The sequence below is a fragment of the Amblyomma americanum genome, chromosome 11 (assembly GCF_052857255.1).
Source record: "Amblyomma americanum isolate KBUSLIRL-KWMA chromosome 11, ASM5285725v1, whole genome shotgun sequence".
Lineage (NCBI taxonomy): Eukaryota > Metazoa > Arthropoda > Arachnida > Ixodida > Ixodidae > Amblyomma > Amblyomma americanum.
Window position 1 is genome coordinate 39144889 of NC_135507.1, and position 16579 is coordinate 39161467.

Sequence of the window (16579 nt, forward strand, 5' to 3'; positions counted from 1 at the left end):
AATGGCTCGGGGTGAAGTGCCCTTAGGGAGAACAGGTGCCCGGTTGCAGGATTTGAGAAGGCAGTCTACGTCCCCAAGTAGACACTTTTCATGCTCCTATGAATTGGCCGTACTAGCGACTCGACGATTGATGGCCATCAGTTCTTGCGGTGGCACTTGTGTTTCAAGACAATACTTGGGTTCCTTCTGAAGAACTGATGACATTTCCACAGGCAGATGAATGTCCCCCGCAACCACTAAGCCTCCCCAAAAATTCTTCTTGTCTGTACTTCTCTCCTTTAGAAGCTTGTCTAACACGCACACCCAGAGTAGTTCAGTAATTCAGGAAGCTAACCTCTTCACGGAGCGAAAATTTTTTTCAGCAAGCAAGGAAGGATATTTATTTTGGAAGAAGACTCGCAGACGATCATTTAGCAGGCGAATTTGACGCCATAACTCAGACCTGAGGATCCTGCTTATCCGCTTTTTTGTCCCCAGGAGGGTAGAACTGGACGGAAAAGGGGACTTACTTCGACGGGCACCAGTCCACTCTTGATAGAAAAGGCGATATTCCTTGCACGACAGATGGTAGCGACGGTACATGAGATCCATTAGTAAATAATACATCGAGACGGCACACACACACACATGCCCACTGTAATAGAAATATAGCTTAAAAGGACGACTTGCTGGGCAAGTTGGCAACTGTACATCTTTGGTTACAGGCGCGAAAACAGACACAACACAAGGCAGAAAGACGGAGGCGCTCCGCCCCGTCTTTCTGACTTGTGTCTGTTTTCGCGCCTGTAACCAAAGATGTCCAGTTACCAGCTTGACCAGTAAGACGTTCTTTTAATCTGTAATTGATGTCCGAATCATTTCCAAGCCATCATTTGGAATAATTTATAATCATAACGAAGCCACGTAATGACAGCTTACATTTTATGGTAAAAAAGTCAAACTGTCGCCGTCTTCAAGACTTTATGAGGAATGGCGAAGTTATGCACTCCATGCACTATTTTTACTAGGAGAGAAATAATTTTTAGGCCGCACAATTCAGTGACGCAGTGACCGGCTCGGACTGTGCCGTCGGAAAAATTCACGGCCGTCGACACGATTATCAAGTTTCAAATTTATTGAGTAACGCACACAGTAATAGTAAATAAAATAAAATCAGAACACAAGGAGGTCCTATAGTACACGACTGTAGGAGGGACCTCCTTATCATCCGATGCAAGCTGCTCCCGTTAAGGCTGCTATCAAGGTTACGCGCTAATGGCGACCAATAGAGCGGATGTTTTGTTTCCCTTCATTCGAACACTCTCGCCGTCGACACCATGGAATTCCGCTCCAATTGCGAGTCGCCCTGCGTTGCTCCCCGTCTGGAGAACCTTCCCTCTCCTCTCTTCAGCCTCCTCTCTTTACTCGCTCTCGAAAGAATCTCATGCAGCCTTCGTAGAGCTTCCTGTTCGGGGCCCTGCGCAAACAACCAGCTCCATTGGATCTAGAGACGGACGCGCGCTTCATTTGCTTGTGTTTGCGCTGACGCTGAAACCGTTCAACCAGCAGTGTACACTAGACGAAGGACGTGCCATGGCGTGAACCGCTCGTACGTCACGTTCCGGCGATCGAGCGGCGACTGGCACAACTCTCGCTACTGTTGTTGTTGGTAAAACGGGTGGCATGGTGACGGCGGCGAATGCGGGATGGTGTGTCGATGTGCTGTTTTTAGTTTCTGGCGCTCTTCTGGATACTGTGAACTCATCCGAACAGTTCCGGTTTTTTGAGCTGACATCACGTCGCGGTACAGGATCCTCGCACTGCCTTCGCATTGCCGTCACGTGAGAACCGCCAACTTTTCAAATAAATTTTTTTCTTCAGCGAAGAGTATTGATGTCGGGAACTGCGACATTATGGTCACTTCGGTTCTACGACACTGAAATAACAAGAGCAGTGTTTCATATTATGCTGTGCTCCTGACACTCACTGTATTTTAAAGTTGCTTATCTGCAATTTTTTGGTGCTATCGCGCAGTCATTTCAAGTGCGGCATTATGTAAAATTTATGTTTTAAAACGAGCTGTGGCCTACTGCCATGGACAATGGTTTGTGGGTTGCGAGTTAGCGGAAGAAGACTTATTTCTCCACAGTCAAGCAGATGAGGCAAATGAGAAGCATAGAAGGATGAGGGACCATGCTTGCTCTACGCTCTTGAACATGCACCAGCTGGCCAGATAGCGACGAAACGAGAGAATGCATCCTTTCATGCAAATCCGCACTCCGTAAACTTTTGTCGATGAATGTGCAATCCAGTCGTTTGGAAGCTTGTTCAGTGGTAGTTGCCTTCTTTATTTATTTGTAGTACTTAATCAAAATATCAGTGATGCCCCCGCCCCTAGGCTGAGGGTACCGTTTCCGTGGGTTTTTCTTTTTGCTCTGTTTTATGCTGTGCCATGGCTGCATAAGGACAGCATACTAGATAACGGTTGATTAGGAAGAAAAAAAAAAAGAAATGAGAAACAAGTTATCGTTTAGGAATAACGAAGGAAGCAAAGCAAAAACTATAGTTAGCAAGACACTCGAATTAGAAAATTAGAAAATAATAAAACTGATCCTCTTTGAACAAGGCAGCCTGAAGAAAGATGTGCATTGGAGACCAGGCATTTCAACAGCCTGAGTCGCTCTGGGACGTTAAAAATCCTCTAAACCAAAACCAAACAACTCTATACGCTCCACCGAAAGTGGTCTGCGCACCAATTAAACTTGAGCCAACATGCAGAATTTTCAAAAAAAGATCTTCCAAGTATCTTGAAGTGGGAATAGGTCAAGCACGAAAACTCCTTTAGGTTTCGATTAAGCAATAAATGGGTGCACAGTAGAGTTCAGATATCCGAACGCGCAACGATGCTTAGCACTAGTGCGATATTAAGGCGAAAGCGTTACTTGCCTCATGAGTTCACCGGAAGTGTCCGCCTCAGCTGTCAGTCAAATGATGTCATCAAAACAAAATAAACAAATATAAAAATCAAACCACAATAAAAGCCAAAAAGATGATGCTGATCATGAATTTTTATGGCGCAACGGCATCTATGTCCAGAGAGCGCCATGGCACAAGGTATTTTCGACTACTCAAGGTGGGGTCGAAGACCCATTTTCCAAGCATTTCACCCCACATAAGCCGAGCACCAGGCCAGAGGAACGCTTGTGCCCATTGTATCACCGGTGGGTTCCCGGCGGCACTCGGGATCGAGCCCCACACCTCTCGCATGCAAGGCGGATGCTCAACTACTAAATTTAAAAAATGAAAAGAAATAATAAATGGAAATGGAAAAGAATTAGAATGAATGAAAATGAACTATAAAAGAAAATAGGCAATATAATAAAACAATATTTAAAAAATTATAAATACTAGGAGGAAAAAAATAAAAAACACAACGCTTACTGCCGCTGTGGAAAAAACCCGCGTTCTAGAGAGTTCCATGCTTTCGCATTCCTGCACGTAAGCAGACTTAAGGGCCCTCAGAATTTATTGCGTTCCACGTTCACCTTGCTCATTTTTTTTTTGGAGAGGTGTCCCGGCTTCCTCCACCTCCCGAGAGCTGACGTTGCCGTTGTGCACTCTGAAGGAAATATCGCAAAGTTCTTTTTTTATATGACTTTTTGCTGCGTTTTGCCCTACGTAAGAGGTACCACGGTTGGGAAACGAGCACATATATATGCAACTTGGTTTTATTGAGATTTTCTTCCTTAAGCTGGCTGGCTGACTGACTGAATGTTTGTCTAGGTTGTAGTCAAAGTTAAACATAACTGCATATTGTATTTCTATGATGGAGTCACAAGACATCGCTTTACTAACTAGGTTGTGTCTATACTAACCAAGGTTATAGTTGTCATATAATCATTGTAATATACAGGCACCAAACCCCCCGCCACACACACACACACACACACACACACACACACACACACACACACACACACACACACACACACACACACACACACACACACACACACACACACACACACACACACACACACACACACACACACACACACACACACACACACACACACACACACACACACACACACACTCACACACGCACACACACGCACACACGCACGCACACACGCACACACACACACACACACACACACACACACACACGCACACACACACGCACACACACACGCACACGCACACGCACACGCACACACACGCACACGCACACACACACACACACGCGCGCGCGAGAGAGAGAGAGAGAAGAGAACGGGACAGAGCGCCTCACGTGTGTGTGTGCGCATGTGTGCGCGTGTGTGTGCGTGTGCCTGTGCGGGCGGGCGGGCGTGTGTGTGTGCGCGTGAGCGTGTGTGTGTGCGCGTGTGCGTGTGTGCATGTGTGTGTTTTGGGGCCTTTAAGTTACAATGATCAATTACCGACTAGCCTAACAAGAAGTCCTCTTAACTTGAAGTTGAATGCGCGCACAGAAATTTTTGAGTTAGTTTTTACCTTCTTCAATTTTTTAAAGCCGGTAGGTTGAAACCACTCACACGAAGAAAGAAGCACCGTATGCTTTCGAAATTTTTGTGTTCCTTTAGAGTGAGCGGCGAGCAGCAGCCCTTTCTCGGCAACTTAGAAACCATCTGGGGCAATCAAGCTTTTGCCGCGCTCTAGGTCTATAACAGGCAGCTGGGCATGTGTCCCTTGAAAATAAAAATCTTCGGGAGACCTTACGCCTCAGAGCTTAAGGCCGCTATTTTTTTTCGAATCCAGGACTCAAGCATGTATTCTGATACTCAGCAGCCGTGTGCCCGTAAACGATCAGGGAAAAAAAAAATGTTAAGAAAAATGAAGCTTGAAACCCCGCAGCGCTTTAGGGAGCCCTTATGGCTTTCTACGCCGAATTATAAAAAAAAACATTCTTCAGCCGTGTTAATGAACCAGCAAAAAAAGTTCTATGGTGTAAAAAAAAAGTGAAGTTGCCGATAAACTTAACGCGCTGTGCTTTCATTCGAGACTTACAAAATAAAAACATCAACATATGTCAGGAAGGTCATCACATCTTGCAAGTACAAGCTAAGTCGAAAGAGGAGAAGCCAGACGCTTCTTTTTAAATAGGAGTGACTTAGTGCAGACAAAAAAAAAATCGGGCACGGAGGCGAGAATCCGGGTTTTGTGCTTTTACTTCGGACGCAGAAAGAAGGACAACAGAAGCTGGCGTTTTTCTGTACGGCTGTCCCTGAGCAAACTTTGCCACAACGCGGCTGAAGCGATTGCCTGTGAAGAGCTATAGAACGTGAATTGCCGTTTCGAGGGAACTATTTCCAGAAAGAACAGGAGTACAGTTTAGACGACACTTTCGTCGTGCCATTAACACAACGCTCTGAAAACGCGTTTTTTTTTGCTATAGCGTTTTGAAGTACCCCCGGAGTACCTTGATCGGTGTGGCGTAGATGGCAATAATTCCTTTTCTTCTTTAGGTTTTCCAGTTAAACCATTCACTTTATGTGATCGGCTTAGCCTTCAAATAGGAAAATCAAGAAATTAACATAGGAATGCTCCATTGCCTTTGAAATGTTTTCTTGAGTTTGCTCATGTACTCTTAACAACTGTCAGCCGGCGCAGAGGAGCCCGTGGCATCGCGCACAATCAGTGCATTCTGACGGGCCCGCTTGGAGGCAGCATATATTCCAGGTGCCTGTTTGCAGTCATTAGAACCGTATATATTCCTGAAAATAGTTTATTTCTCTTTTACTTTGACAACGTTTAAAGGTGAATAGCTGTTCCTGTCTAGTAGTTTCTAATTATGAAAGTACGAAGAAAAAATGCTAAATTTTGTTTGTCACCTGAAGAGAAAGTGCCTCTTGGCATAGCGGGCTTTTTTTTCGCGTTCAAAAAGAATACAACGCTCAAAATTGATTCATTTCGAGATTTTTTTTAAAAGCGTTTATCAATTACAACTGCTGCCATTCTTGCCTTTTCCTTCGCTTTGTAACACGACTTTCATCCACTCCTTGTGGACAGATGTGCAGGAGCAAATACATGTTCTGGTTTAATTTTATTAATTGAGCAAAATGCAGATGTCTTCGTGATAAAACTGAGATATGGAGCTAAAATTTGCGATGTGAAACGCGTCACGTTAGGCTATTTCTTTCCCAAGCATTTTCCCCTACAGTTTGTGCTTCGCATGCATCTTTATTAAACTTGGAAATTCATTCGCAGAAATTTTTATCCCGGAATAAAACTATATTTATTTCTTGCTGAGCACAACAGAGGGAACGCAGACGCCATTTTCTTCCAAACCAGGCATCATTCGGAAGGCTTCGATATTACTCCCCTCTAGTAGGTAGCAAGGTTTGGCTAAGATAGTGGATATTTAGAATCCGGTATCGCAACGCCTAAAGGGGGCGCCTCGGATCTGTTGTGCCGCACCATGATCAATGCGCTCCAAGGGTTCCGGGAGCTTGCAAAGCGGCGCATGCGTTATTGTGCTCCGAAGCAGCCACCTACTTGGCAAAAATGAAGCAAAGAACTAAAGCTAGAAAATAATCGTGGTCCTACGAGCCGTTTTATGGTGCTTTAACGTCCAAAAGCGACTGAGGCTTTGAGGAACGCCATAGTGATGGGCTCTAGAAATATTGGCCACATGGGGTTCTTTGACATGCACTGACATCGCACAGTACACGGGTCTCTAGAATTTCGCCTTAATCGAAATTTTGGCCACCGTGTCCGGGATTGAAACCGCGTCTTTCGGGTAAGCAGCCGATTGCCATAACCAGTACACTACCACAGTGGCTCTTTACGAATACAATGAGGTTTTTTGGAGAGGGCGGCAGCATCTCTTCTTCTGCGCAAAGCAAGAAATACGCACTGCTTTTTACCCAACGTGATCTTTATCTGATAGTGATAGTAATAGATAGGATATCTTTATCTGACACTTTATGTGCGATGGTGCTCTAGATAAATTTGGAAGACGCATAAAGACGCGTAAGGAATAGAAGATGCCAGGGCTTCAATATACACAGCATCAAAAATGATTCGCACCGGTGATCGTCGTTAATAACAAAAACTAAAGTGCTCTATCGAGGTGTGGTTTGTGTGGGTACAACTCACTGCTTTGACAGGAGGCAACAATTTAGTCTTACATAGTTTTGTGTTCAGACATCAGTTTACAATCAATGTGGTTCTGCTATCCACATCAATCGGCACTTACTTTTGATTCTTTTTCTTTACCCGCTTACCTTATGGGGAGATTGCACCTTAATGTAGTACTGTGCGCCAAACTGTACTGCTCGTACTTCTTTGCCTCCCTTTAACCTATGTGTAGCGGTCACTATATGGCGCCCATAAATGCTACGAATAACTGAGCAAGTACTTACTAAAGGGTAAGATTGTGTTAGCAATTTGCCAAACTTTAATAAACTTTGCCTCCGACCCTTCCGTTGTACCATCTGCAATTGCTCGGCTGCTTCAGCGGTAGCATCCTGAGATCACGTTCGTGGAGTCTAGATTTCGATGGTGATAAAATGTAAAATTTCCCACGGTTCCACAAACAGTGCTAATGCACGTCAAAGAAGCACTGGCGAGCAAAATTATACTGTAGGTTTAAGCTACGGATTGTAATGAGAAATACGAACTGTCCAATTGCACAACTAATATTTGGAAAGCCAGCGAGCTGCTCAAAGTTTGCTCTAATATCCTTCTGTTGTCTGTACTCAATGTCTCCGAGGCATGAAAACTGCAGTCCTCTTTATGTCGTGAGGTGAGCAGGCTTGCCTTAGATAAACTGAAGATTTGAGGACTGTTTCTGCGTCCGTGAGTACCAGCGTATGGCGGTTATTATACAGCCCGGAACTTTATCGCAGACTGAAGTTGCATCTGAATGTAAGTGGCTTTAAATTACTATCGCAGCACCACGAGGTATTGCTGTTACTTCGCGCTCCTGCGACATATATTCTCCTGCATGCAAATTGATTTCGCAGAGAGTAGGTCTATATTTGCAATATCTTACTGTAAACAAACAGGCGTAAAAAGAGAAACTTGGTACGGAAATCAAGAACTTAATAGCGCGCTGTTATGCTCGCTGTAAAAAAATCACAAGTGAATGAGGTATGAAATGACATAATGGAAGGCCTACGGCGCAGCAACGGCTTCTGTGTTCCTTTTTTTCTTTCCCTGTTTGCCGTTGAACGTTCGCGGACGTTACAAGAGCTTTCCTTTCTTCATAACCAGGAAACATGGTTTAAGTACTATTTCAACGCGTTAACTTCAAGGAGCTCTGTCGCAGAAAATCCGGCGTCGCCGTCGGCATCGTCGTTGACCTTAAGTGAAAAGTGCACTAAAAATCCCCAGAGGGGGAACCTAGGAGGCAGTTGAGCCGCCTATGTCATGTAACCTTGTGGTGTCATCGGAACCTACCCTACCAGATTATGAGCAAACTGCGCGCCGTGGCAGGTGGCAGATAAATTAATGATTGGTTGCAAGTTGCTGCTCAGCAAGAACAACATGAGTCGCACAAGCCCCAGCGGTGGCCCGGCATGCCATCGCAGAGTAGGTGGGCATTGCTTAAGAGCTACACTACTGGCCCAGGAGTTCTATGAAGACTCCTACGGATCTAAAAACGTTGAGTAGGGAATGGACAATTCTGCATGTGTGCGGACATTAACCCATTCAGCTATCGCACCAGTTTATAAAACTGGGTTATGATGTTGATGTTATAATCTAAATGATCGAGTACCCAGAATGTGGCCACTGGAGGTACGAAGGACTGTTACCACAGCGATGGCCAGTAGCTTTCAGCATACGCCTCGTATGAAGAAGGTTCGGGGCTCGATCACCAATGGGGAGAAGCCTTCGACGGCGCTGGTGCTCTGCTTCCAGGGAAATTTTCCTCCTTGTAAAATATGAGACCCTGGTTATTTTATACTTGATTTGCTTCAACCCCCAACAACTCTGTGAAGTGCGGGCTGCTCCACATATATTTTCCTTTTTTTTCGGAGGGCTCTAAACAAAGAAAAAAAGTACGAATTTCTTAGTACCTTACCTGCTGGCTTCTTTCGCATCACCGTATGACACTGACTTGCCATCTCTCAATTCTCTTTATTCAAGTGGTCTTTATCTCAAAATATTTCGCGTTGGTCTTTCTTCGGGATGTGGTAGAGTTGTAGGCGATTTGCTAAAGCCCGCAATAACTATTTTACGTGGTAGCGTTCTGTAGATTTTTTACTGTGTAAGAATTTTTGTCATTTTTTAGCGTTTGTGCGAACCTTCCATCTTATGGGCACGCCCCCGGAAGATTCCTCCTTCTTGGCACGATCCGGTGGATGCAGCTCTAGCTATATACCCTCCGATAAAGATGTGCCTCTCACCTACAAGCCTTCAGATAACACTCACCCACCACGCCCCCAGCACCACACTCCAGAAGGTGTCCGCCTACCCACACGCGATCAAAAATAGTTTGGTGCCTGAAAATAAAAGGCGATCGAAGGTGGGGGCACTGGCGTGTAGCGAATGCTGCTCTATAAGTAGCAGAAATCCGGTTCTCGCCATTCGCAGCGGTACAACTTTATACAGACCTACGAAGAACATTTCGCACCTGTTCAGCAACTTGTGCAATCGCAGCTTATTTACAGCGTGCTGCGTCGAAGCCGGCTCCCGATCCGCCCGAGCTTTTAATAGCACAGTGTGCCTTCGGAAACATGTTTCTTACGCACGCACCAAGCTCTCCTATATTTAGGCTGGTCGCTACGTAATATCGACTGAGGAGTAAAAGAGCCGCTCCTGCAATAAAATGCAGCGATTCATTCAACCCTTATCTGCTATACCCAAATAATACAAAAAAGCCTGGATATCCATTTGGTGGCTGCATTTACTGCGTTAACCTATAGAACGTCACTCGCTGAACGTGACTGGGGCCGTTGTTCATTGCTGGTGTCCAGTTGTGACCTCTCAGGTTCTTCAAACATCCCTCATATATTTTCTGGACTCACTTGCCCTACTGGAGCATTCAGTTTTCTATCAGGATTCTCTTTCCCTCAAAATATTAAAAGTTATTCACATAAAAATTTGGTTATCTTCAATCGCATCAAAACGCTTCCATTAGTTCGCAACAGAAATGTAGACACGTATGAATCTAAACGCAGGCAAACCCTCTGAAAAGTCTGGGTGCCAACACACTTCAGTATGCTTGGCATCTAGGTATGCGCGTTTGTGTTCAAAAGTCTACGCGGAAAAGGAGGAGGAGGAGGAAAGGTCGGGAGATCTGTAACCAGTAGATGAAACCAGTTTGCTACCCTGCACGATAGGCTGTGTCTTTGCCGAAGCCTTTCCGCCTTCTGCTTTTTCTTACCACTCTCTTGGCTCCCTCACCTTTCTAGGTGCACAAGAATTCCGTTTCAAGATGAAAGCCGAAAACCAGTTTTGTGATCTCCTCTTTTAACTCCAGGCGTGAAGTTTAATAAGTCAAGGCGGAAGTAGAGAACGAAAAATCGTTTGAAATTACACGTTGGGCTTGAAAACGTCGGTGTTTGTGACATACAAGTCAGGTAGGATTCCATTACATAGCTGAGTTAGTATATTATGAAGAAGTGAAAGACAATTTTAAGCTGTTAAGATCTATTAAATTGCATTACTCTGAAAAGAAAAATGTGCTGGCAGAGTTCATTCGACAGTAAGTTTACCGCTAGGAGGCACGTTTTTGTCTGAGGTTCATAAACGGCAGTTCTTCAAGAGCACGGTTCTCTAGTTGAAATCGGAGTAACTAGACTGAAGTCAAAAGTCTACCACCAATCTTCCGTGAAATAATCATCAGGCCGTACATTCCAATCTCTTTTCTTCTATGTCACGCCTCTTCACCGTCTTTCTTCATTTCTTCCTTCTTTACTTGCTTTTTTCTTATTCCTTTTTTTCAATTTTCTGCATAGGAATTAAATCTTTCGCCTGTTGGGTCCTCTGCCAGAGCACGACGCGGTTCCCGAAGTTTGAGCCTACTCTAATTCCCTCGCCACTATAACCCGAACTGAAGCCGGGTCTTCTATTTGACTGGGGAATATGTGCATGATCGCTGATGCCGGAGCGAAGTTCTGAAAGAAAGAGAAAAAAAGCACTAGACTAGAAGGTATTCGGCCCAGAGGACCGGGTGAACTTACTATACCCAACCCCAAACGAGTGTTGAGGAATTCGTCTCGCTGGAGTGCACTTTTTTTTCTTTCTTTTAGAGTAGTGTCTCGAGGCGATCATCCAGCCTCCTGTAGAATAAGCGAAAAGCAAATCTCTTCTTCTCGAAGACTTCCTAACGCGGTGTACAAAATCCTACTCCTTTTCAAGAGAGCGACGTAATCACGCAAAACTTGGGAGCATGGGCGACGAGGCGTTAACGGATGGGAGTGGATGGAAGGGTTGGGAGCGGAGCTTGGAAGAGGGGAAAAAAATATGAGAACTCGGAGGCGGATGAGGAAGAGAAGGAAAAGAGGGAAGGAGCAGCAACGGCTGGTGAAGGCTTGAGCGGAGGCCGACTTGGATGAATTCGCGCACGTGGCCAAGCTTTGCAGTTGTCGGTCTTCCGACCGCTTGCTCAAGACTTCTTATTAAGACAACGATAAAAAGGAAGGTACGACCGAAATATGTTGGCGGTATCTGAGGATTCCTGGTGGTACGGGCTTGAAAAAAAAAAAAGATTGGAAGAGGAGTAAGGCACCGTGGCTGCTGTGATTACGCACGGACACCAATGATTGCTCACAGATTACACTCTGAACAGAAGGGAGTAAAAATTGAGTAAGCTGTCCTCCAGAGCACACCCTTTTACAAAAGGTTGGACGCTAGAAGTGAGCTTACTTCATTTTTACACTCATATAAGTTTATTCGTGTTTAGAGTGTAGAAAACGAGAGAGATAAGTTTAATTACAGGAAGCGCAAAAAGGTCGTCCGAAAAATAAATATCTGCTTTGCTACTCAGCACTGGGAGAGGAAAAGAGGAGATGAAAGAGGTGAGTTAAAACAGTATGTTCAGTTTATTTAATTTTTCAAGGTTTTGTACGCGTGAAATGGAAGCGAAAGGAGTTGCTTGAAGACGAATTTCTTCTTTCATATGTTTTCTAGCTATGGCTTGTGCAAGGGTACAGTATATTTTGTTATCTCATTTAGTTTTTACTTTTACTTAAGAGCCGTTCCAGTGGCTATGGTGCTCGGATGCTGACCTTGAAGACACGAGTTCAATTCCGGCCGCAGCGGTCACATGAGGTAAAATTCTAGAGGACAGTGTTCTAAGAGATATCGGCGCATGTTAAGGAACTCCAGAAGGTGGATATTATCCGGGGTCCTCCGCTACGTTATCCCTCATAACCTGATTCACTTTCGGACGCTAAACCCCTTAAAATCAAACCAGACTTTTATTTAAGATTAATTCCTCATAGGCCTAATTAAAGATATAGCTGGCTTCCGTACACAGCTATGCAGCACGTTGTGGTCTGAAAGTGTGTGTACACTACCAGGTAAAAAAAAAAAGAAGTATAAAAAATTTCATCCTTGGATGTTTTTGCATCTGTTTCAAGCCTTTGCATTGCTATATTCCTTACGTTGTCTTGCCGTTGGCTCTTCCTATGTGCTGATAGTATCTGCTTTTTTTTTCTCTTGCAAATTATTTTCTTTTGTCGGGGAGGCGGAGCCTGTCAACCTACAGTCCTAGCTTTTTCTCTCCGCCTCTCTCATCCTCGTGATGACAAATAAAGGCATTATTATTATTATTATTATTATTATTATTATTACTACTATTATTATTATTACTAATATATTATGTTGTAATATTATTATTTTTTTTCCCAAACGTGGCGATGTTCACGACCCGCTTGGTATACGTTTAGGCAGCTTTGCGAATGCGTGTGCTTCATCTGGAAAGGGTGAATTCATAAATACTCGCAGATTTAACGCTATCCTTTGAGTTCTTGTAAACCGAAGCTGAAAAATCCAGATAGAACAATCCACAATGGTCACCTTAGAATTGCTATTCTTGGCGGAGGAGCACTCTGTATCTGACTGACGCATTGTATCTGACTGAGATGGCTGCTCTGAGTTCCAAAGAAATTGATGCATGGATGCTCGCGAGCAGCTTGCGCTGTAAATCGCCGCAACTTTCATGAAGCACAATTATGCGGACGCTCATGAGTCCTGTGTGCCTTTTTTTATTAACGCAATGTAAGTGTGCGCGTCTAAGCTTCCCGTAGGCGATGATAAGGCAAAGCGAACACGATGAATTGTTTGGCGACAAGGCTGTGGCGTGGTGCAGCCGTTGACATCCGGCTGTGGCTGATTTCCTCTCCTCTCACGAGTTGAATCAAAAAGTAGCTCTGAGCTCTGTGTCTGCGGTTTCGAAGTGGTAGTAGGGGCTGTTTTTCATTATCACTAAAGTAGAAAGACAGTTAAGAGAGCGCCGAATCTTTAGCAATCGGGCTCATGGTTACTGCTTTTATAACAACGTATCGTGTGGTAACGTGGAGGCTAACGAAAAGGGTTCAGATCAAGTTAAAGGCAATGCAGCCAGCTATTTTAAGAAAAATGCTAGGTGCAACGTTAAGAGACCGGAGGGGGGCAGAGTGGGTGAGGGAAGCAACTCGAATTAATGTCATCGTAGTGGAAATAAAGAGGAAGAAATGGGCTTGGGCACGGCATGTAATGCGAAGGCAAGATACCCGCTGGCCTTAAGGTTAACGGAGTGTATTCCAAGAGAAGGCATGCGTAGCGGAGGGCGGCAGAATGTGAGGTGGGCAGAGAGAAGATTGGGGGAAAAGTAGAGCGGCGCTATAATCACCGCGATGAGCGTGGTCGGCGCTGGAGTCGGCAAGAAAGAGAGAAAGAATAAAATTTATTAGAACCAAATTTAAAATTATCTCGCCCAAAATAAAAGAAAGCGAAGGCCACATTTAGAGCTCAGCTCTTAAGCGTTCATTTGTGGGTTCAGCCGCGTCGGCGCCGTTGGTGTAACCGAGCCAAACCATAAACATTGATTCTGCTCGGATTGGAACTCGCGGCGCCGAGAACAGAACAGCTTCGCGGGGCACTGCACGGGAGCACTAGGCTGTCGTTTTTTCCCTACATGGTATTTATTACAGAACGCTACGTATGTACAGAAAAAAGTTAAATACAGGTTAATTACAAACGACTCAGCTGGTGACTGCATTGAACTAACTTTACAGAAAACAGCACAACTAAAAGGGCGGCGAAGATAGACACTGCATGAACAGCGGAAACCAGCACGGTAGAAAGTCTCTTTCATCATAAATCTCGCTGAGCTGGAGCATCATTCGACTGAAATGGCTTCTGGGTGAAACAACAAGTTCTGCGTTGCAGTCCAGCGTGCGGGTTTCCTTCAGACTGCAAAGTCCTTGCTGAAATATGAGGGCACAAAGCCTTCCGTCCCCGCATTCCCACTCCGCGGATGCAGCGTTCTCACTCGCTAACCGCGGATGGGCTCGTACTCGAGGGAACAAAGGGAAGGGACGACACAGCGTGAACACTCATATGCTATTTGTTACACTTTCAATTAATACACAGAGCGGGCCAGGTAACTAGAGAACATCAACGAGGCATTCCTCGGAAGTAGGAGGCTGCGTAGAAGAGCTTCCGACTTACGGGCTAGGGCAGGGGCCCGATTTCGGATGTCTCGGCGGCGGACATTTGTTATGCGCCGACAATGGCAACCGTGTTTTCCCGTGCGCGCCGCATTCTTGGGGCAAAGCCATCCCCGAGCATTTGCTGGGAAAGGTGACAAGAGCGCGCGCTTGCTGCGCTCGCTTCGCTGCTTGGAACCAGAAGTCCAGCGGCAAGGTACGACGGATCTCCGTGCGCCTGCCGCGGAAGGTGAGGAGAGAGTGCGGCTGCAACCGCTCGTGACGCTGGCCAGATCCCGAAGAGACCCTGGTGGTGGTGGCCTTCTCCGGTTTTGCGGAAATCCGCGTAACCTACGAGGGGGCGCTCTCGTCGCTGTTTCCACTTCCCCCATGAGGGAGACCTCCCCCCTCTCCCAGCCGGTGCTGTTATGACGCACGATGCTGAGGATGGGCCACGTAGAAATGGAGAGGGGAAACAGGTTCTCAACATCCCATGAGGAAAAACATGTCTTATGGTTCGTAATCAGGGTGTTCCTACTGTGCACTTTAACTAGACTGCCACCGCAGATCATCATGCCCCGTGTTAAACTGCAATACACTCTCGCGCTCTGCATTGCACATCGTCATCGTCTTCAACTAATGCTGCTATCTGACCAATATACACACTATCGCGCGCTGTGCAATGCACATCGCCTTCATCAGCTAAAACTACTATTGAACGTCGTCAGAAGTGGCGATGACCAAGAAAAGCAAAACAATGAACCTGCTGAGAATGAGTAGTCGGAAATCGCCGCAGCCGATCACGCCTCGTGTTATACCGCAACACACTCTCACGCTGCGCACTGCACATCGTTATCTTCATCAACTAATACTACAACCAAACTACTAACCTTGCCAGACGTGCAGAAGACGCAGCAAAGCAAACATTGAGCCTACAGAGCCTCAGACACCGAAAGAGCTGAGCTCAAATTTCGCATTAATTAGGATCCTACTCTTCCCGCCGTGGTGGCTCAGTGGTTAGGGCGCTCGGCTACTGATCAGAATACCCGGGTTCAAACCCGACCGCGGCGGCCGCGTTTCGACGGAGGCGCAACGATAAGGAATCCGTGTGCTGTGCGTTGTCAGTGCACGTTAAAGATCCCCAGGTGGTCGAAATTGTTCCGGTGCCCTCCACTACGGCACCTCTATCTCCCTTTCTTCTTTCACTCCCTCCTTTATCCCTTCCCTTACGGTGCAGGCCGGATGTCCACCGAGATATGAGAAAGATACGGCGCCATTTCTTTCCGCAAAAACAAATTTTCAATTTTCCTTAGAATTTTTTTTAATGTGCTATCAGAAAACATGAAATCGGGAAGGAACTGGGTGAAAAATAAAAAAAAAACTTATTCTAGGCTGCATGGACTTTGTTCTCCAAAAAGAAATTGCGCCTTAAGTTACTGTGGCGAACACGAAATTGAATCATTCTAAGAATCGTGCAATTTAAGCTACAAAAATTACTGCGAAAAACGATTCAAATCCTGGCGACAAAATTGCTGACGTCACAGGAGGCGTATGCTGGAAGTCTGCTGAAAGTCGCGTCATCCGATCTGATAGTTTCTGCGACCCTTTCTTCTTCATTTTCATTCATGCACTTCGGCTGGTTGGTGAAGGACCTTCTTAATTTGCTTCAAAAATTAGTGCAAATCACTGAATCAGAACTGTACGTTGTGCTGAAGAATTTGTCCCAATTTAGGTATCTCCAAAGCCAAGACGACATTATGAAACCTATTGGTTGGCATCTTTTAGTGCACTGTACTGGTATTAAAAAGCGCTCCACCACAGGACAACCATTCGGATGAAATGTATTTGAGTGCATTAGCAATCATAAATCTGTACTGGAAACTCTGCTGTGCCGAGATATTGCAAAAAATTGTACCGTGGTAGCGCTTTCAGTTCACCGGTCCTTTCTCTCCGCGAGTAATGAATCCCAATTTTTTTTCCAGACAATTGCGTTT

The 16579-nt window shown here is 45.3% G+C and overlaps 1 protein-coding gene across 1 annotated transcript in view; it reads left to right on the top strand.

The window, feature by feature from the left end:
- Positions 1–1456: 1456 nt before the first annotated feature.
- LOC144111189 (cholecystokinin receptor type A-like) overlaps positions 1457–16579 on the top strand; it is a 156094-nt gene continuing 140971 nt past the window's right edge. The window contains exon 1 of the mRNA XM_077644375.1: positions 1457–1820. The gene's annotated coding sequence lies outside the window, so the exon portion shown is untranslated. The remainder of the gene's footprint in view (positions 1821–16579) is intronic.